The 21,614-nt window shown below is 42.9% G+C and overlaps 1 protein-coding gene across 1 annotated transcript in view; it reads left to right on the forward strand.

Annotated features, from left to right (window-relative positions):
- Positions 1–1,688: 1,688 nt before the first annotated feature.
- Positions 1,689–21,614, forward strand: part of GPR153 (G protein-coupled receptor 153) — a 169,212-nt gene continuing 149,286 nt past the window's right edge. The window contains exon 1 of the mRNA XM_073656697.1: positions 1,689–3,182. The gene's annotated coding sequence lies outside the window, so the exon portion shown is untranslated. The remainder of the gene's footprint in view (positions 3,183–21,614) is intronic.

Below are 21,614 nucleotides of genomic sequence, written 5' to 3' on the forward strand. Positions count from 1 at the left end.
CTTGTAAGTATCACATTGAAAAACATGATAATCTGATAAAAGCGTCTGAAGATCTTTCATACATAAAGTGAATTTATGTAAAGAATTATGACTGAAGGCTTTCTTTGTAGCTTTGTTCCTCGCCTTATCCTGTGAAATCATCTGTGAAGTAGATGAAGATTAAAGATAAGCAATCATCTTTCCTGACATGTCGGTTTTAATAAGTGCTTGTATTCCCCGCAAAGTAAAAATTCAGGATCATCTTTTCTTATAGTTCTGGCTTGCTCTGTTATTACCTATGGAGATGTATGGATTGATACATTGGCATCTGGGTGTTAACATTGGACTTCCTAGAGGGGTGTGTCCCTGTACAGTCTGATATTCTCAGCACTGATTGGTCAGTGTCATAGTGTGCAGAGACACACCCCCATTGGTTACTCCCACTTGTCATAGAATTCTTGGAGGAATAACACTGGAATGGTCCAGAATTCTTATTGTGTGGTTAATGTAATTATTTACTAAAAAATGGCAAGTGGGGTGAGAGGTCTTATTTAAATGTCTTCTATGAAATTAGAAAACATAGTTGATCTTAGGTTAGCGATGTAGCATTTCTTAAACTAATACACAAGAAAAGATAGTACGATGCAGAAAGTTAACACTTAAAGAGAACTGTCTACAGATTTTTGCAACCCCATACAATTAACACAGTACAGCAGAGCTGAGCTTAGTCTCATTACAAACACTTCTGCAGTTGTAGCTCTCCTCTCATAGTGCTTCAGCTTCCATCTCACAGCCAGCCAATGTGTGGGCAAAGGGCAGCACAGCAACTATGAGGGGGGAGCTACAACATCAAATGTGTTTGTAATGAGACAAAGCTCAGCTCTGCTGTACTGTGTTAGTTATAGTCCCACACAGCTCTGAAGTAAGATCAAAAGAGGAAAGTGTCAGCCGTTACACATCTCACACTGGTAACGTCTCCTTTCATATAATACAAGCTCTGGAGGCAGATTCTCAGGGAGATCTATGCCCAGCCCATAGATCTTAACACCTCATTTACATATTAAGGAAAATGTGACTTTTTCTGAAATAAGATATCAAATCGCAGATATCAATGTATCATTTTATTAAACCTTCTGCATTCCTATACCTTGGCCCTGAGTGAAATCTAATGGTGACATCAATGAGGTAGAAAGTAGCTAGCTTTTCCTCCTAGTTGGGTATCAAAAGAGATTTAATATAACTGATATCTGGGAACAGACACTTTGAACAAACATGGAACTTGTGCCTCCTGTAGACATTGGAAAAAAATGAATTAATCTTATAGACAACAATTATGGTATTGCTCCAAGGAGACCAACATTTCATTTATCGACATAGTAAGACCAACGTGAAATCAGGAAGCCACTACGTTGCTAGGAATCCGGGATGGCCTATATTTAGAAACAGGAAAACTGAGACTAAAATGATTTACATTGCATTAATCCACCCAAGGGGAATGGGATCATTTCATCTAAGGTTCAATAGAGGCAACTGAAATGGTAAAAGGAAAAGGGGATGACAGCTGGGAATGTGTGGCAATGAGAGGGTTAAATCAGCAGTGGATTTGAAGGTGAAAATGGTGACTGATTAGCTTTAGGCAGAGAGAAATTTCTGAAACATACAGAGCATAAGACAGATACATGCAATGCGCTGCCTGCAGAACAGCAGAGCTGAGCTCAAGATTGCATCTGAGGACCTTGGCAAGAGCAGGGTGACACTCACACATTGACACCGCTCCAAAGAAGTGCAACACACTATCCATGCTTCTAATAGAAATGATAAGACTACATATAGGTCACAACTTCAAAGAGAGGAGGAATGATTGAAAGCTCTGTCCTCCCAAGAGCTTCTGCAGCCTGCCATGCAAGTTCAAAAGACTCTAGCAGTCACCCATGATTTGAGGGCTAAGAACAATAAGGATTGGAAACAAAGGATCTTCCCTAAAACATCAGGGTAGAAAGGGTTAAGGTAGCAGAAGCCTTCAAGGAGGACATGGGTAGATAGAAGAGAACAGGAGAAAACTCAGAGCTCAGCAATGTCTGTCTGTGCAGAACAGAACTAGGGCTGCTCAGACACCCCTCCAACCATGGATGACACATTGACCCTGCTGATGTCTATCTGGAATGTGATGATGAAAACTATTGAAGATCTAAGGCACAACTTGAAGAAGAAGAGGTTTGATTGACAACCTTGTCCCCCCAGGATCTTCTGCAGCCATCAGAGCAAAGCCATCCCTGACAGTTTCATCACATGCGGTCCTGATATATCTTGAATGTTCCTTATACGATTATTACATGATGTGCCTCAAGCCCAGATGTAAAGGAATGGAAAAGCCTAAAATAAGGTAGAAGTGCTAAAACAGTAGACCCTGCAGAAGTAACCATGACACACATGAAGGTACCAAGGTACCTCTGCACTTCCATCTACCTGAGACCCTTGTGTAGGACATCTAGCCCTTCCTTCGTCTGAGGCTGGATCATGGTATCTACCAAATTGACCCCAAAGAATGGATGTGAAGAAGACAGTAGGACCTAGAGCACAACTTTAAATGATTGACAGCTGTGACCTTCTCCAGCCACCAGTGCATGGCTTTAACCCTTTCATGGAAACCTGCCTTTTACTATTATCCAAACCTGAGGATGACATCATACTAAAATAAGGAGTGTGTCCAAGCTGCAATCTGCACATCTGTAGGTGAAAGAAAAAAAAAAGTTGTCATATTGCAATTTTCCATCTCAGATGAAGAAGAAGAATTGTCTGCTGGAGGAAGAAGAGTGAAGCATGCGCTCTCTACTGCCATCCTCAGACACACATCCAACCCAAATGATGAAGTGAGGGCTGGGGTGGGAGCAATGACAACAGAGAGGGAGAGGAGCCCATTGTTACGGGTGGGCTGAGGGGCTGCTCCTGCACGGCTTCCAAAGGGATCTCTCCAGACCTTGCTTGTCTTTGGAACAATGCTTACCCACGGGGGATCGGGAATGCTGCGTGGGGTGAGATTGCTTAGCACAAGCACCCTGGAATTTCACTTTGCAAGTGGAGAGTCTGCGATCGGATCAGATGTGGAGCTCCTAGGAGCTGATATTTCGGTCCATTTACTGCAAGCTCGGGGTCTGCTATTTTGAGATATGTTCCTCAAGATCCTGGGAATCACCATCCAGAAGGTAAGAAAGAGCTTTTGTATTACCGGCTGCATGAAACTCTTACTGATCCCAGGGTGAACAAAGGTGAACTGGTGCAATCACCCCCAATCCTTAAAATAGGGTCAGACTTAACAAAAGTAAAGGGGTGCAAGGACCATGAAAAATTAGGATATAGGGTATAAATAACTCCTATAAAAAGCTAATTTTGAAAGGTTGCTAAAACAATGAAGCATAAGGGCATAGAATATAGGGATCCCCTAATTTATGGAAACTGAGTAAGACCTTGGGTTGAACATTTAAAGGAGTGCCAGCATCTTAAGTTCTAGGGAAAGCCTTCAATTAAAGGGTTGCAGGAACCCCGAATCTTTGAAAACACCTGCAGGCTCAAGAAAGGTAAGCAGCATCAGCTTCAGGAAGGAGCAGCACCCCAAATTCTTGAAAATGATCTCAGATTGAGAATTTCAGGCAAAGGGATGTAAGTACCCCTAATACTGGAGAAAGATTAATAAGGGGTGTAAGGACCCCAATCCTCGGGCTTCAACAAGGGTAGATGAGTAATGATGACCATCAATCTTTGGAAATCCCCAGTCAGAAGCCTTTAAGGTATAGAGGTACCCCTAATCCTTCTACACATATTTAGGTTAGATAAAGGAGAACACGCACCCCCATTCCTATAGAGGGGTCATCCCCATTGTTAAAAAATAAATTCTCCAAAATGTTTAGACAAAGAAACTTCACCTTGCTACAGACAGCACCATGGGATCCTGCCTTTGTGATATGTTATGTAAGAGGGGAGGTGGGTGGATGGCTCATTCCTGGCTATATTATTAGGAGGAGATACATTTCATTAGAATTACATCATGTCAGATCTGATAAAGACGAATGTAATGCCAGCTCTCCCACGCGTGGATGTTTTTTATTTGTAATGCTTCACAGCACACGTGTTTAATGGAAAGCTGCAAGGTTGTAAGCGGGCACCAGGGGGTTAATGAAGAAGACACAATAGGGGGTTTTCAGGAAATCCCACCATGCAGAACAGGCTTGTAGGGCGCAGAGGGCAACAAGACCCCTCTCTATAAACTGATGTATCCTAAGCTGGGGACCCCAACACTGTGACCAAGGTGACATATTGTATGAATGTCTTGTATCTTCCTCATCTATGCACTGACCGTACCTGTATATATAGGTACCTCACTGTATACTGGGCTGTACAGTATATATAGGTATACCTGCATATATAGGTACATCACTTTATTCATACCTGTGTATAAATGTACATCACTGTATGCATACCTGTATATATAGGTACATCACTATATGCAAACCTATATATATATATATATGTATATTTATGTATGTATGTCACTGCATGCATATGTAAATGGTATATATAGGTATACCTGTGTATATATGTACACCATTGTATACATACATGTGCAGTATATGTAGAAATACCTGAATATATAGGTACATTACTATATGTATACCTATATATATATCTATATATATATATATATATATATATATGTGTACATAACTGCATGCATACCAGTACAGTATATATAGGTTTACCTGTGAATATATATATCTACACACATCACTGTATGCATGCATATGTCCATCATTGTATGCATATCTGTTTTATATGTTCATCACTATATACATACTTGTACATATAATCACTATATACTGTATATACGTGAATATATATATATATGCATCACAATATGTATACCTGTGTATATATATGTATATGACTATATACATACCTGTACGTAGAGGTGCATCACTGTTTGGATAGTGTAAACCTGCCCCTAATTCCCATGGGTGGTCACAACATTTATCAGAAGTCACACATGATCAGCTTAGTACTCAGTCCTTGTAGGACATCGCCTCTAAAAATTCTTATTTAGTGGCAATTACATTTCATAATAGGGAAAATGGTGCAACGTGGCTCCCTGGGGCCGTATCACACATGATGTGCTTAGATACATACATTTTGCACTTCCTTATAACTGGAGATTATTGTGAAATTCTGATGGGGAATGTAGTAGAGTCTGGTCTACAGAGAGCATCACACATGATTGGTTTAGATATGTGGGCAGCACTGGAGTTAGCAGGGTTTCTCTTCCGCATTGGGGTCCTGGGTTCGAATCCCACCAAGGACAACATCTGCAAGGAGTTTGTATGTTCTCCCTTTGTTTCTGTGGGTTTCCTGCGGGTTATCTGGTTTCCTCCCACACTCCAAAGGCATCCTGATAGAGAATGTAGATTGTGAGCTCCAATGGGGACAGTGTCCATAATGTATGTAAAGCGCTGCGGAATATGATGGTGCTATATAAGGAAAATAAATAAGAATAGAGAGTCAGCAGTCCATGATGAGGATTGTAGTGCAGTGTCACACACAGCAGACTTAGATACACCGGCTGAGTAGAATACATGCAATATTGATACGGTATAATATTTGATTATTATATAATATTATGTGAGTAGGTTGTGGGTTCTGGCTTGTGTTGTACTCATTGGCACATGATATATTACGTTCTAGGTATCGTTTCAGCTGTTTCATTTCTGAGATTTTTCCTCTAGGCTCTCACTCACATCAAATAATATAGTGTGATTTCCAAAAATAGTCCACAAGGACAGTGAATGGACAAGACTCCCAGGAGATGGCCAGAAGTTCTAGTGACCCGGAGAAGATCTGTTTGACCTCCCTTTCCATTCGTTTCTATATATAGAGGCATCTGTCCCTGCAGGTCATATACAGTGAGTGAGTGGAGAGGAGCTTTCACATCCGGTTTGAGCCATGATGTCAACTAGAGGAAAATACCTTCAACCCAGAAAATGCCAGATTAGCACATTTTCTACTTTAGGAGAAAAGATTAAATACATTTTTATGAAGTTTCCTAATGTGTAAATTCTTCATTAAGCCAATACACTCGAATTCCCATCTTCTTCCTCACTGAAGAAGCTAGTTAGATATATAAATTCCCAGAGTATCATCTCCCTATGCCAACTTGATGCTCTCCAGGAAGAGAAACTTTACCCCTTATACGCCCTGTCATTGGCCTGTCACCCGATCAACTAGTTCTCCTGTTTTGCACTGATGAGGGGCAAAAAACACAAAACACGTCTCTGCAAATAGAGTTTCTGATTTGGCCCCCTATCCATCACTTGCAACGTCCTATAAAGGGTCAATATTGACCTTTAGAAAAAAACTAATTCGAGCATAGCTAGGGAAGCTAGTAAAATTGGGATGCTCTGTCTTATCCAGAATACGTACATAGTTACATAAGTTGAATAAAGACCTAGATCTATCAAGTTCAACCTTACTCTAGATATAGTAGATTTACTTCTATGACGTTACATGAGCAACACAACTCTTTTACTCAGCTGTTATGGTAGTATGGGGGGAATGGGTTGGGACCTTCATTCTTGATAAAGTTGTAGGTTCGACCTAGGATTTACATCTATCAGGCACTTATGGAAAATCCTTTGGCTATGAAAACACCCTTTCAAGACTCCATCATAATAAAAGAAGGTATATTGTGCTTGCATCCAACTGAAAAGGACCTGTGGGAGGAGCAATGTGAGGCTGTTCTCAGCCAATCGTCATTACTGGGGGTGTTCCCTCATGTCCTTTTTAGTTGGGTGCTGGCACAGTATGAAGCTATTTATGACAAGGGCAACATTTTTTGCAATAATTTTGGGGGATAGTTTTCTGCAAAGCATTGGACAATTTTGCTGTATCCTCAGACAATAGCAGAGAAACTGGGAACAAGACAAAATAATGACTGGAATTGCTCCAATTACATAGCCCATAAGGTCCCCGGGAGTGATGCTCATACTGGGCCATTGGTCTGGTATCACAGTATGGGTACGATACAAATGACCACACTCTAATAAACCGTAATGGCTGCACTGGAATAACTGGGATTATAACTCTCAGATCAGCTGTTGCCACTTATGTTCTGCAGTTTGCTCTCTATATGCCATGCGTTAATTGGATGCATATTACCAGGATATTTATGTAGTAAATATAAAAAAGAACAGATGGTGCGATTTCACCAGGACTTTCTCATGTCTGCTCTCTGAAGCCTATGAGACTCTGGATGACGTGTAGGCATCATGTATTCACTACATGCATTTACTGTAGACACCCATGTGGCCAGCTGGGCAAGCATTTGCATACTGATGAGCAAGGCATTAGTGATATGTATATATTATACCAAATATAATATGTATGGCACAAACTCTGTCGCCCCCTGCTGAGTAATTTACATGGAAAAAAACTAAAGTTCACTTTTTGGTGCAATTATGATTTGTGCAAAAATGTGCAATATTTTTTATTTTTATAGCACTCCTTAAGAATGGAGATCAGACTTAGGCTAGGGTCATACAACCGGATGTTCTCCATCTGAGAAAATCAGGCCAATTATTCAAATCTGTTACGATACTGGCGTAGTACTGCTGGAAACAAGTGGCCGAAGGAGCACGAGCAGGAACAGCAAGCGGTTATAGATGTACTTGGATATAACAAAGGAGTTGTAGGGAACAATCGGTAGATGGATGAGAACAGTCTGGGAAAGAATGTTCAGGAGCTGAGGCTGGAACTAGGCTAACAGCTAGACACAATACTCAAGCAATGAGTGAGAAATCCATGTGGCTTTAAGTAGGCCCAAACAGGCAACAAGATGGATTCCACGGTTCAGAATCTGCCATCTTAATAAAGGGGAATTGCAGAACAGAACAGCAGTCTCCAGTGGTAAGGAGTGAAACTGCAGCACAATTATTAAGGTAAACAATAGCAGCCACAAGTGGTCAAACTGTAGAAAGACAACAGGACTTCTGACAAAATCACACTCTGATCAGTCTCTAATCAGAGTGTGATCCGATTTTCTGGAATGTGGAGAATTAAAGAAAAAAAGTTTATCCATCTTTTCCATTCAGTCTGTCTTCCATCATCAGATGTCATCCAAGTGCAGTCCAATGTTTTCCATGGGCCCATAGACATGAATGGGCAAGTACCATTCGATTATGGTGCATGCTGCACCACTCAGTCCAAAGAAAAAATCGGACATGTGTTCGGCCTGGTTAAATAATATTGGGACTAGTACTATCTGTCAAAACCAAGTTATACGATCGCCTGCACAAGCCCTTAGCTGAAGGGTCATGGTCTCCAATAGCCAGGCTTGGACTGGCCCACAGGAGAACAGGAGAATCCTCCGGTGGGCCACCACCCTCTTATATGAGTTGTATTTGCCCCAATATGATTGAATCACTATGTACAGACAAAGGCAGCATCTTATTCATTTAACAATTTACCCAGTTCATTGTTATATACATTTGTGATTGAGGATAATGTCACATTTGCATGTAGCTGAAAAGTGGGGCCCTGGAGTTGGTTACTGGTGGGCCCTTGGCACCCCAGTCCGACACTGCCCACAGCCCAAAAATATGACTATAACGGAAGCCAGAAATTGGCACAAACCGTTGCACAGATCTTCTCCGGCCCATAGCAGCTATAGATTTGCTTTTTGGGTGCACAGACTGGCCAATGATGCAACAAATCTATTAAGAAAACTAGTCGTCTTAGTAAATTGTCACCTTTTCCTCCAGTGCTCTTTTCATGACAAATGGCTCAGGAAATGCTGGTCTTTAGTAAATGCCAGTGTCATATATATTCTTCATCATTTTCATGATCTTTTTCTCGCTGTCAGTAAAAGGTAATATTCATTGTTTAAATGTAACAGTCCCTGACCTTGTCGTGCTGATATGAGACCCTGACATTGTCCTGCTGACACGACAGATGGATTCGTTGCTGGGCGTCTGTGCAGACGGTCATTGCATTGCGCTGAGAGTCACATTCAGTCATCACTCCAGCTTTTACCACATTTTATCTGCACTGATACATTGTACCAAACTGTCAGGACAAAGAGAGAATTGTGCACTTGTCTTTATCTCACATTGTGAAAACTGGATACAATTGTAGCAGAATTTCAATTGTGAACAGAAGGCAGCATTCACACATCCATGTCGGTGTCGGTGGGCCGACTGTCCGATTGTTTATCCGGCAGCACACAGACCCATTGAGTATGGGTCAGAATAGGACATGCTCTGAGTCTCACGGATCTCATTCTTGAATCCCTCATTTTAGTGGATGTCTGAATATATGTCTGAATATATCTATTTTACTCAATGGCCTCATGCTCAATCGACAGCACACGGATGTTACACATGGATGTGTGAATGCAGCCTAAGACCTCATTCAGGGGTCAGTTTTTCTCACGTGTGTATTTTGATCAGATTTTGATCAGAATTTGATCCAAGTGTCATCAGCTTTTGGGCCGCACTCAACTGTCATCCGAGTGCAGTCTGATTTTTTCACTGACCCAAAGACTTACATTGCCGATTTTGATCCAGCACTAGATTAGATATGTCTGTGCAATTTTCCGCAAAAAATCAAGAAGAAGTTAATGGCCCCATAGACTATCACAGGTACGAGTGCTATCCGTAAAAACCATTGGACGTCTGAATGAAGCCTTAGACTCCGTTCATCTATCAGACAAACAGAATAAGGGATCTGTTGCATTGTATCAGTTATGTAGAGCGGCCCCAATGATTATTATGGGGTCCATCTGGTTTACGTTTTCTTTTTTCTTTGAATGGATGAAAAAGTTTTTCTTGCAGGACGTTTTTTTTTTTCATTCTAAAAATACAGAAATCAAAAAGTACCCTTCTGCTTCTGTCCGCATTACTGATGCAGCAGATCAGTTATTCCATGTGTTTATTCCTAAAAGAGACGGAATGTCGGAACGCATGTGTGAACAGGGTCTAGTGTCTATACAGCAGTTCTGCGCATTGAGCATAAACAATAGTTCATTTTTACAAACTGCAGAGAATTTGAAAATAGCGAAGGATTAAATGTAAAATGTAGTAAAATTCACAATAAAAATGTTGTGCATTATAATGTCCACAACACTGATATATAATCATCTGTAATAGTTGTGTGTATGAGATGACATTATAGTGTCTGCCGCAGCAGGAGGGTGGTCAGGGCTCATTGCCCGGTGCTGTAATATCCTGATGGGCAGGTATATACATTGTATGTATGATTAAAGCCCGGTGCTGACCCACACATCAGTGCATGGATCAATGCTTCAGACAAGCCAACATGCTTCAGATTCACTTGCAATCAACAAAAAGATTCCCTTTCCCCTGGAAAAGTGTCTTCAATCAAGTTTATAACATCCCAGAAGACCTCTGATTTTTGACAAGCTTTTTCCATATGAGACCGATCTTTGTTGATGACTTCGATTGCCTTTTATAAAGGTTTTCTATGCCATAATCAGGAGCAATGAAAACTGTAGACATGGGGAATACTAAGGAACTGTATTTTATAAGGTTGCCCAGCTGTAGAATAACATGGCTGTTATCTTCCAATAAGAGCCCCACACCTGTCTGCAGGTTGTATATGGTATTGCAGCTCAGCTTCTGAGCTTCATTGAAGTGAATTGTGCAGAGTTGAATTCATCTCTTAAATCTGATGAAACTAGTCTACTTACTTTCAAAATATGAGTCAAAATGACTGTATAATGTAATAATAAATAAAATATAAAACTAATAACATAATGATAATTTTTTCTCTAGCTGGACTTATAAAAAGCCCATTTTAATACCAAAAGTGTATGTATGGGGAGTGAATGCACTCGGACTAATCATCAAGATCTGCTGCTGGCAGCTCCCTTTACAATTACCAACCAATGCTATCCCAGATGTGCTCGACGGGAGACAAGTCCGGAGATGCTGCAGGCCATTGTAGCATGTTTAAGCTGCGCAGGATGCTCACCACATGCGGTCTGACGCTGTCGTGTTGAAAAATGGCTCATGGGACACTTTGATAATGCCCCGTCTCATGCTGCACATAACACATCTGCATCTCTGTTTGCTATGGGCATAAAAGGGGACAAACTTATGGTGTGGCACCCATGCTCCCCTGACCTCAACCCCATTGAGAACCTCTGGAGCATCATCAAAAGGAGTGTCTATGATGGCGGGAGGCAGTTCACATCTAAGCAACAGCTCTGGGAGGGTATTCTGTCCTCATGCAAAACAATTAAAGCAGAAACCATCCAAAACCTGACAAATTCAATGGACGAGAGAGTTCAGAAGCTCCTTTCGAACAAGGGGTCCTATGTGCAAATGTAACATCACCTAGAATAAAGTTTTGAGTTGAAAACAGTTTGTTTTCAGTTTGTAATAACCTGCTAATGCTTATAATTTCAAAAATGACCATTTTTTTGTTCTTTATTAAAATGAAAAGGTTGAAAACTCTGCTGTGCATAATAATTTGGAACGTGCATTTTGAGTGCAGCTTTAGTTTGATATTTTTTTTAAAATATACTGTTATCATAGGCAGTTTGTACAAAAACCTTTCAATTGTACTCTAATAGTTATTTGACTGGAAAATTACAATGACTGCAATTCATATAGGTAATTTGGGAAAATCTGAGAAAATATTATTTGCATAATAATTTGGAACACAGTGTACACATGAGCTGCCAGCAGTGGATCTTGATGATTTGCCCAAAAGCATTCATTGTAGCACAACATTCCTCAGACAACCATTAAAGGGAACCTGTCAGCAGGCTTTTCTACCCCAAACCAATGGCATCTATACAAAGTTGCTGTAACAAAGATGAAATTCTTACCTTTGTTGCAGAAAAGCAATTTCCTGTCTCTTACAAATCCCTTGCACAATTTTTATGCTAATGAGCCACAAATGCGCGAGGTTGGCACTGCACTTACACCTCTCCTGCCTCTCTCCCTCGTTTGTGCTTTGATCTCCTTGGGGTTTTCTTCTCTTTTTGCTAAAATATGCAAAATAAAAACGTATGCATTGTTTTTTTTATATAACAATTTTAATATCCTATCCCTAAGCCTAACCCTAGCCCTGAATCTATCCTAATCCCAACCCTAGCACTAAGCCTAACCTTAAATCAATCCCTAGCCCTAGCCGGGGTTATAAAAAGTATAAAAATATAAATGCAGCTCTTAGCAATAAATGAAGGCAGAATTGAACAATATGCACCGTACTTGATACAATACCATTTTCATTTATGATCTTCTCATTTTCTGTCATCTTGATTGCCGTTTATGAAGAGCTCCAAACTCGGGGGGGGGGGGGGGGGAGTTTGTCATCGGCTCCGCATAGGTAGAGACCAAGATCAAAAAGATCAATTCATTATCATTTCAGTTGCTGCCTATGCAGAGCACAGCAGCCAATGACAAACAAATCTCTCCTGTTGCACTCTGCATAAGCAGCTGTGAACAGGCACTCACAGCGCTGTTTGAAGGTGCCGATGACTTGACAGTGGGGCGGCACGGGGCAGGGACAGAGGGGGAAGGATTTTACTCTGCCACAGAATTTGTTGCCCAGAACAACTACTGCAAATATAAACTTCTCCTGGGATTTAATTACCGGCCACATCGTGAGGTTTTTCTTCCAGTGGGGATTGGGAAATACTAATGCATTCATTGCCCTCAGTAATTTGCAAGATGTCCAGATTACAATTATCGTTCTCCAGAAAGACAAATGGTTACACAGTGTGCCAGCCTGAAGATTATAAATGATATACTAATGACCCACATTAAGTGACATTACAGCAGTTCTGTATTTGTTTTCCTCCATTATCAACACGTAATCTGTCCACATTTGTCCTCATACACACATTGTGACCTGCAGTTTGAGCAATTACAGTGAAAAAGTGATTTAAAGGGGTATTCCCGTCTTAAAATGTGATGGAATATCACTGAGTTTATTAGTAGGGGTTTTACCTTTGGCAGGATCTTAAACATGTGAAAAATTAAATCCAACCTACGGGAACCACACTGATCTAGATAAAGAAGGAGTTGCATCACTACAGGGAATCTACAACTCCTATCATGTCCTTACACATGCCCGCTCACCAGGTCAAAAGCGGGCAGTTTTCGCTCTTATATTACTCCAGCTGCTATTGTGTTTTTGTTTTGCATTTTGCTTTTTTTAATCCACCATATGGTTTTCCAGGTACGGGCTCCAGGTTTTTCTGGGCCCCGGGCGAAAGAGTCTCAGTGGGCCCCTTTAATACATACCACGATTCATGATGCAGAGATACGGCGGAGAAATATATATATATATATATATATATATATATATATATATATATATATATATATATATATATAGTACAATGCAAAGATTTCACTTCTTACATTACATGAGTGATATCTATTGTAAATTCCACAATAGCTCAGAAACTGGCGAATCGCTCCACACAGTATACTGGCCCCCATATAACGCTTCATACGGAATACTGGCCCCCATATAAGGCTCCATACAGGATACTGGTCCCCATATAATGCTCCATACGGAATACTGACCCCCATATAAGGCCCCATATGGAATACTGGCCCCCATATAAGGCCCCATACGGAATACTGGCCCCCATATAACACTGCATACAGAATACTGGCCCCCATATAAGGCCCCATACGGAATACTTGGCCCCCATATAAGGCTCCATACAGAATACTGGCCTCCATATAAGGCTCCATACGGAATACTGGCCCCCATATAACGCTCCATACAGGATACTGGTCCCCTTATAAAGCTCCATACAGGATACTGGCCCCCATATAACGCTCCATACAGGATACTGGTCCCCTTATAACGCTCCATACAGGATACTGGCCCCCATATAATGCCACATGCAGGTTGTTACCCCCCACATAATGCTCCATACAGGCTGTCCCCCCCTTATAATGCTCCATGCAGGCTGTTACCCTCCACATAATGCCCCATACAGGCTGTCCCCCCCCTTATAATGCTCCATGCAGGCTGTTCCCCCCACATAATGCACTATGCAGGCTGTTCCCCCCCCCCTTATAATGCCCCATGCAGGCTGTTCCCCACCTTATAATGCCCCATGCAGGCTGTCACCCCTCCTCTTTATAATGCCCCATGCAGGATGTACCTCCCCTCTTTATAAGGCCCCATGCAGGATGTCACCCCCTCTCTTTATAATGCCCCATGCAGGATGTCACCCCCTCTCTTTATAATGCCCCTTGCAGGATGTCACCCCCTCTCTTTATAATGCCCCATGCAGGATGTCACCCCCCCTCTTTATAATGCCCCATGCAGGATGTGCCCCCCCTCTTTATAAGGCCCCATGCAGGATGTCACCCCCTCTCTTTATAATGCCCCATGCAGGATGTCACCCCCTCTCTTTATAATGCCCCATGCAGGATGTCACCCCCTCTCTTTATAATGCCCCATGCAGGATGTCACCACCCCCCCTCTCTTTATAATGCCCCATGCAGGATGTCACCCCCCTCTCTTTATAATGCCCCATGCAGGATGTCACCCCCCCTCTCTTTATAATGCCCCATGCAGGATGTCACCCCCCTCTCTTTATAATGCCCCATGCAGGATGTCACCCCCCTCTCTTTATAATGCCCCATGCAAGATGTCACCCCCCATATTATGCCCTATGCAGGATGTCACCCCCCCATATTATGCCCCATGCCTCCATACATTAAAAAAAAAAAAAATCAAATACTCACCTCACTCCTCCTCACCTGCTGCCCGCTGCTCGGGTCCGGACTCCAGCGTTGCCGGCGTCGTCCCGCTCTGTGCTCCCTGTGACGGCTCAGGGGAGCGCGCGTTGTAAAGACGTCACGGGGCCCTCTGACCTGAGACGTCACAGGGAGCGCAGAGCAGGAAGACAGCGGATCTGTGGAGGCACGGGGAGAGGTAAGTATCTGGCTGCCGGGGCCCTGCGCAAGCGGGGGAGAAAGGCGCTGGCACCGCTCTCCTCCGCCCATAGCCCAGCGGGGTGCGCGACCGCCAGTGGGCCCCCTTGCCTGCTCAGGGCCCCGGCACTTGCCCGGGTGCGCCGGGTGCTGACGCCGGCCCTGGGTACGGGGCTTTAGATTTAGTGCTTTCAATATGAAAATTGTTATAGTATTTACCAAGCAGAATGTTGCTCACAGGTTAATTCTACAGTGCACCCTAAAGATACGCCCCAAAAGAATCCTGTGAGCACCAGCCCTTTGGTAAAGACCATAAAAAACAGCACCCAATAAAAAGGCCCGTACCTCTGTAACCGTATGGCAGATTTAAAGTGGATTAAAACAGAAAATTAAACAGGACACTTTTGATTCGGCAACAGGTCTTTAACGGATCTGACCTCTCGGACTCCAGAGACCCTGAAGGTCAAGACAATGCTGATTTGTTCAATTTGTGCCCCTTTCTCACGAATACTCTCCTTCATTCAGATGGTCTACAGACACGAAAAACAAAAACATACAGTATATATACACATATATACAGTACAGACCAAAAGTTTGGACACACCTTCTCATTTAAAGGTTTTTCTGTATTTTCATAACTATGAAAATTGTACATTCACACTGAAGGCATCAAAACTATGAATTAACACATGGGGAATTATATACTTAGCAAAAAAGTTTGGTCTGTACTGTATATTATATATATATATATATATATATATATACAGTATATATAGATATAATTTTATTTTTTTTACACACTCAGGATATGCATGTATATATACTGTATGTATATTTATATATACATATATATATATGTGTGTGTGTGTTTCACCTAGAAAGGTGTCCTTTACACAAAAATTCAGCTTTATAGATTCTTTGCTATTTTAGAATGTAAGATACTTTTCCATTGTGCTGTTGCTAGGCAACATAACCTCTGCAGCAGTTATAGAGACCAACTGCTCACACCTCCATCGCCCCCTCTGTCATAAGATCTGGAGACACCACGCTTACTATTAACCAGTACAGACCATTACTCAGGTCTTGTTCGGTTCAGACGCACGTTAGATTTTAGGATATTCTTATGCACAGGAGTTGATGGTCGGGGATGATATTTACTCTCCATACAATATTTTACAACTCTCCCCCATCCCAGGATGCACAGATGTCACTCCACATAATATTCTGTCACCTAAAAGGAAGAGATGAGCCCATGGCAACCACTGAAGTCTAGGAGGATTTCTCGGGGAGTTATTGTCCTCAAACATCGCTCCGTCTATTTTTAGCTTCAGGTGTAAAATGATCTATAAATAGAGTGAGTGGAAAATATCATGTGAGTGGAAATAATGTAATAAAACACTTAGAACCTTCTCTGTGCCGTCGGCTTAGAAAAGTGGGTGCTAACAGAGAACAATAGACTGCTTTCAGCTGCACAATAACTGGAGATTAGGTAGACGTTAGGTTTAGTAGCCCTTTACATATAGGGTGTTATACTAAGAAAATAAATGTATTTTCATGTAATTTTTATTTGTATTGTTACTGTTTTAATATCTGTTTATAGTCAACACTATACATAATATTTATATATTTTTTACATCCCTTTATAGTCAACACTATACTTAAAGAGGACCTGACGCTTGTTTAAAAAAATTGAGTTACCGTATTTTCGGACCATAGGTTTTAGAGGAGGAAAATAGAAAAAAAAGTAAGCAAAAAATATGGTCATGATGCACTGTTAAGGGGGAAGGGGTCTGCTGCTAACACTGCTATAGGGGTAATGTTCCCCAATTCTGTTAATATCCCCCATCCTGGTATATACGGCCCCCTCCTTCCTGTTATACGTGGCCCTCATCCCCATCCTGATATGCATGGCTCCCCTCCTCCCCATCCTGGTTTGCATGGCCCTCCTCATCTCTCTTCCTGGTATGTATGGCACCCCTCATCCCTCTTCCTGGTATGTATGGCACCCCTCATCCCTCTTCCTGGTATGTATGGCACCCTTCATCCCTCATACTGGTATGTATGGCCCCCATCTCTCTTTCTGGTATGTATGGCACCCTTAATCCCTCATCCTGGTACGTATGACCCCTCTCATCCCTCTTCCTGGTATGTATGGCACCCCTCATCCCTCTTCCTGGTATGTATGGCACCCCTCATCCCTTTTCCTGATATGTATGGCACTCTTCATCCCTCACCCTGGTATGTATGGCCCCCTCATCCCTCTTCCTGGTATGTATGGCCCCCCTCATCCCTCTTCCTGGTATGTATGGCACCCTTCATCCCTCATCTTGGTATGTATGGCACCCCTCATCCCTCTTCCTGGTATGTATGGCATCCCTCATCCCTCTTCCTGGTATGTATGGCACCCTTCATCCCTCATCCTGGTATGTATGGCCCCCCTCATCCCTCTCCCTGGTATGTATGGCACCCTTCATCCCTCTTCCTGGATTTATGGCACCCCTCATTTCTCTGCCTGGTATGTATGGCACCCTTCATCCCTCATCCTGGTATGTATGGCCCCCTCATCCCTCTTCCTGGTATGTATGGCACCTTTCATTCCTCATCCTGGTATGTATATGGCCCCCCTCATCCCTCTTTCTGGTATGCTTGGTACCCCTCATCTCGGTATGCTTGGCACCCTCTGATGCCCATCACGCTGCACACAAAAAAATAAACAATTATACTCACCTCCTCTCTGCTCCAGTGCTGCATCCTGCTCTGCTGTCGACAGGGATCTCACTGTGTGAGCCGCGCATGGCGTAACTGACATGTGCCCTCACACTTTGAGATGGTCTGCCGGAATAGTCAGTGCTCACCAAGCCGGGACTGTGTGCGTGGGGAGCAGTGACCATTCACTCTCCTTAATAGCACGCACACTGTACCCGCAGTGCTGCTCCTTCTGCCGCTCTGCGGTCACGTCACGTGTGCCCACTATTAAAGACCATGAATATTCACTACAACCCACTCCCAGCAGCAGGCTACTGCCTCCTGTGCCCCACTCCTCCGCCGCTGAAGCTCCCCCCACACCTCCACCACCCACAGCCACAGTATATATATATATATATATATATATATATACACACACTGTGTTCCAAATTATTATGCAAATAATATTTTCTCAGATTTTCCAAAATGACCTATATGAATTGCAGTCATAGTAATTTTCCAGTCAAATAACTATTAGAGTACAATTGAAAGGTTTTTGTACAAACTGCCTATGATAACAGTATATTTTTAAAAAAATAAAAAACTCAAACTGCACTCAAAATGCATGTTCCAAATTATTATGCACAGCAGAGTTTTCAACCTTTTCATTTTAATAAAGAACAAAAAAATGGTCATTTTTGAAATTATAAGCATTAGCAGGTTATTACAAACTGAAATCAAACAGATTTCAACTCAAAAATTTATTCTAGGTGATGTTACATTTGCACATAGGACCGCTTGTTCGAAAGAAGATTCTGAACTCTCTCGTCCATTGAATTTGTCAGGTTTTGGATGGTTTCTGCTTCCAATTGTTTTGCATGAGGACAGAATACCCTCCCAGAGCTGTTGCTTAGATGTGAACTGCCTCCCGCCATCATAGACACTCCTTTTGATGATGCTCCAGAGGTTCTCAATGGGGTTGAGGTCAGGGAAAAAAAGTGCGTCTTATAGTCCGAAAAATACGGTAACTATCTTGTAAAAATCCCTGCGCTGCACTGATTCTGTATTTTTTTCTGTTTTGCTCTGCATCTCTCCATTGCAGAGATATTCACATTTATTTCTCCTGCAGCGCAGTATGTGAAATCTCTACTGCTCCCTCTCAGATGCTGCCAATCACAGTACCCGCAGTCTCAGACACTGCCGAGCAGTGATTGGCGGCATCTAGGAGGGAGGGGTGAAAGCACATGCACACTGAGAAGAGTCTGGAGAAACGCCCTGTCTGTATTATGAAAGAGGTTTCAGAAGTTTTAGATAATTATAATTAATTAATAATAAGTTTTAATAATTATTAGAATGAATAGCAAGGGTAGGGTGGTAGAGAGAGATGAGGGAGGAGATGGGTGCTGTAGCACTGTGGAGAGGACGGGTGGTAGACATAAATGAGGAAGGAGATGTAGGAGGGTGGAGAACTGTGGAGAGGATGAGTGGTAGACAGAGATGAGGAGGAGGTATAGCGTGGTGCAGCACTGTGGAGAGCATAGTTATGGTGGTAGAGAGGAGGAGGAGATGTAGGGCACTGCAGCACTATGGAGAGCATGATTATGGTGGTAGACAGAAATGAGGAGGAGATGTAGGGCGGTGCAGCACTGTGGAGAGCATGGTTATGGCGGTAGACAGAGATGAGGAGGAGATACAGCACGGTGCAGTACTGTGGAGAGCATGGTTATGGTGGTAGACAGAGAGGGGGAGGAGATGTAGGAGGGTGGAGAACTGTGGAGAGGATGAGTGGTAGTCAGAGATGAGGAGGAGGTATAGCGTGGTGCAGCACTGTGGAGAGCATAGTTATGGTGGTAGAGAGGAGGAGGAGATGTAGGGCACTGCAGCACTATGGAGAGCATGATTATGGTGGTAGACAGAAATGAGGAGGAGATGTAGGGCGGTGCAGCACTGTGGAGAGCATGGTTATGGTGGTATACAGAGATGAGGAGGAGATGTAGGGCGGTGCAGCACTGTGGAGAGCATGGTTATGGCGGTAGACAGAGATGAGGAGGAGATACAGCACGGTGCAGTACTGTGGAGAGCATGGTTATGGTGGTAGACAGAGAGGGGGAGGAGATGTAGGGCAGTGCAGCGCTGTGGAGAGGATGGGTAGAGTGATAGGCAGAGATGAGGGTGGAGATGTAGGGCAGTGCAGCATTGTGAAGAGCACAGTTGGTAGACATAAATGAGGGAGGAGATGATGGGCTGTGCAGAACTCTGGAGAGGATGGGTAGGGTGATGAACAGAGATGAGGGAGGAGAATTAGGGCGGTGCAGCACAATATACAGCATACAATATCCTGCATACAATATAAAGAAGTATCCACACAGTATTCAGCAATGCCCATGTAGCATTTACAATACAACATATAAAATTATGAACAGTGCCCGTACAATACTTATTATTTAATTTGTCTCACAGTGCTGTCTCCATTTCTGTCTTGAACTTATCAGCAGCCACCATACTATTCATCTGTTTTATTCTTCCAGCAAAGAGCACTGAGCAGACGCAGTCATATTACATCCCTAATGGCAGGACAACTGCTATGACTAGATCCCAGAATACATTGTAAGATCTAGATCTAAAGGGGGCGCAGGGGCAGCAGCCACAATGTGTCCTAATGCTTAAATGGGCTAAAAGGTACCTGAGAGGATTATAGTATTATAAATGACACATTTTATGCCTCTAAAGAAAAGCAATCATATTTCAGATGACAGTTTCCTATTCCAGGTTATAAAACGTAGACAAGACGGCCATTACCGCTCCTCACTAGACTTTATAGATGACCCCTGGGCCGTATATGCTCCATATTAATGGTTGCTTCCACCATTAGGCTGCAGCTCTGTTATATATTGAGGTTCCTGGATGCATTAATTTCCATGGGGTGGTAGTAAATTGTTGTAAAGTTATGTGAATGTGGTTTATTCAGCATGATTAATGGACATTCTTATCTTCCCAGTAACTACTTTGTGGATGTGTGTTTTTGACATTAGAAACCTCATCTATCCTGAATAAGTTAGTGCATTTCTGAAGGAGGCTGTGGCAGACACTGTGTGGTCATACTGTAGATTAATATTTACAGGTATCTAAAATTCTCCTCTAGATTGTATATCTGCATGTAAAATCTTTCCAACCAGAAGATGATATAAGGGAGCTTGGAGCAGGAAGTAAGTGAGTGTGTGGCTGCAGCCACATGTTGTGTTAGGGGACCCTGCTTAAACTGTGTGAACTGAGTAGATTGGGATTTCAAGTGTCAAGTGAGTCAGAGGGTCATGGGACAAGAAAATGAGTGAGAGTCTGAGTCTATTCACTGAGAAGAAGATGGTGTTTTTGCTTTGAGGAACTTTTCATTGGTCAGTGAGAGCAGCAGGTCTGAACTCGTCTACCGGAAACCACAGGTGGCGTCACGAGACAAACTGTACACTAAAACCCCTTTTTAAAGAGAGACCCAGAGTACGGGCCCGGGAGCCGACTGCCGTGACCTCCTAAACAAGGTAAAAGGCCCGGGTACCGAGTCCCCTATATTCCCCTGGGTGACACATCTCTCTTTCCTGGCGTCACGAACAGGATATCGTGCCCGTTGCCACCGGGTACTGTGTGCCTTATTTGAACTGTTTTTCTCTACTGAATGTGGTGCCCGCCCCAGAAGAACGGGCGGCATTATGTGCGTGATCAAGGACGACAATATGGAACCTCCCATCGTGGGCCGGGTCCCAGAATGGCGCCAAAAGCACAACCTGCCCCTTGCAACTGTGATCGTCCACATAGATGTGTCCGTCAAGGCGGGGAGGACGTCCCTGGGAGTGACCGACAGCAGGCTGCCATGGAACCGCCCCCGGAGAGGAGGAGAGAAGGAATGGAGACAGGGTGTGGTCTTGACCAGTCTAGACAGACCGCACCCGGCAGCCAGAATGGAAGGAGGTCAGGAACAATCCT

Source organism: Phyllobates terribilis, unplaced genomic scaffold (assembly GCF_046119375.1).
Source record: "Phyllobates terribilis strain yellow unplaced genomic scaffold, ASM4611937v1 Scaffold_12__6_contigs__length_324123572, whole genome shotgun sequence".
Taxonomy (NCBI): domain Eukaryota; kingdom Metazoa; phylum Chordata; class Amphibia; order Anura; family Dendrobatidae; genus Phyllobates; species Phyllobates terribilis.